Source organism: Gavialis gangeticus, unplaced genomic scaffold, assembly GCF_001723915.1.
Source record: "Gavialis gangeticus isolate Ggan-Ray unplaced genomic scaffold, GavGan_comp1, whole genome shotgun sequence".
In the NCBI taxonomy this organism is placed as follows: Eukaryota; Metazoa; Chordata; order Crocodylia; family Gavialidae; genus Gavialis; species Gavialis gangeticus.
In genome coordinates, this window is record NW_017729022.1 from 13448600 (window position 1) to 13450571 (window position 1972).

Sequence of the window (1972 nt, forward strand, 5' to 3'; positions counted from 1 at the left end):
TGTGTGATGGTCCTGTTTAAAAGCTGCAGCAGCTGCAGCCAGAGTGTGGAGAGAGCTGGGGTAGGTAAACCCTCTCCCTCCCCCCCCACACCTTCACTTTCCAGTGGTTGACACTCTGCCCAGGGTGCTGTAGGAATTTGTTATGCCTCTGACTCCCAGGTCCTTTTCAGTAGTACTGCAGCTGAGCCAGTCATTTCCCAATCTGTATTTGTTCATATGATTGTTCTGCCTCAAGTGCAGGACTTTGCTTTTGTCCTTACTGGAGCATCTACATGAGATGCTTACAGCAGAGCAGACTAATTAGCTGTACCGTAGACATTTTGGCATCTACACATGCAGGGCAATTGGGCTGGCTGGGCACGAGGGTGCTTCAGTGCAGCGGTTGCATGCCAGCTAGTCCTGCACTGGAGCATCCTTGTGCCCCAGCCAGGCCCTCTGCAGCATGTTGAGCCAGGGGGGAGCAGCCCCAGGCTGGCAGGCTGACCTCCAGGGCCCCCTGCTATGCAGGGCTGCTCAGACCCAGCTTAACGTGCTGTGGTCCTGGGTGCACATTCAAATGGCATGGCATGCCCGGGAGCAATAAACTGTGGAGCAATAAGCTCTAAGGTTTATTGCTTTGCATTAACTGCACACATAGACATGACCACTGAGTTTTATTTGATTGACTTTTTGGGTCATCAATATAGCAGCTTTCTCCACAGCCGCTATTGTTAGATTGCCCTTTTTGTTTACTAAGGGAACTATATTTTCCTTGGTTTTCCTCTTACTGTGTAACATACTTGTAGAATGCTTTTTTTTGTTGTCTTTTATATCCCTTACTAACTGCATCTCCATTTTTGCTTTGTCCTTCCTGATTTTTCTCCCTGCATACCCATGCTGTACCCACCCCTGTAATTCTGGCCAAGTTTCTACTTGTTGTAGATTCCTGTTTGAGTTTCAGTTCATAAAAAAACATGCTGCTTAGCCTGGTAGGTCTTTTGCTGCCCCTCCTATCCTTCCTTAGCATTGGGATAGTTTGTTCTTGCGCTCTTCATGTGGTCTTTCTAAGCTACACCCAGCTGTCATGGACTTCTTTCCCTCTCCTTAGACTTGCTTCTTATGGAATCCTGTCTCCTGCACTGCCTTCTACCTTCAGATTCTCTCTATTGGACAGCAGCAACTTCTTCCCTTAGTTGGCTTCTCCATCATCTGGAAAGAAAGTTGTCAGACTATAATGTCACTCCAGTAATACTGTTCCCTAGAAGCTTGCTGGACAGCCTATGTGCTGCTTAGTCATGCTCCCAGCAGATGTCCCAGGGAATTCAAGTCCCTTACATCATGTGGTCCTGTGATGTGGATGCTTGGATTAGTTTGTGGTTTTTTTGTTTGATTTTTTTTGTTTTTTTTTAAAGCCTAGGTTCTAAGGCCAATTTTTTCATAGCATCCCACAGACAAGCTTGTGGGGTAGTCTTGGGGTCTGATGTTTTAAGGGTGATGGTTGTAGCCATGTTGGTCTAAGGACTTAGGCAGAAAAGGTTTTTTGTGTAAATCTTTTATTTAGACCAACTAAAATAGTTGGAAAAATTCTTCTTTGCAAGCTTTTGGATAAAAACATCCTTCTCAGGCAGAGGCAGCGCCTGCAGTTGTTTAGTGCTCTCCTGGATGTGTGTGCGGCAGGGAGTTGATCCCACAGCCCCAGTCGGCTGGGAAGGGGGCAGATTTGATCCCACAGCCCCAGTCAGCTGGGGGGGGGGCAGATATGATCCCACAGCCCCAGACAGCGGGGGGAAGGGAGTTAGATTTGATGCCACAGCCCGTCAGCCGCGGGGGGTGGGGATGCTGAGGGGGTCCAGGGGAACAGTCTGGGCCTGGCACCTCCCCCTAAATGCCTGCCAGGGAGCCCTGTGCGAACACCCCTCCCAGGCGCAGCCGCCCGCCTGCTGCCCCCACACCGCATGCGAGGAGGACGCGGGCGGGCACCCTCTCTCCCCCC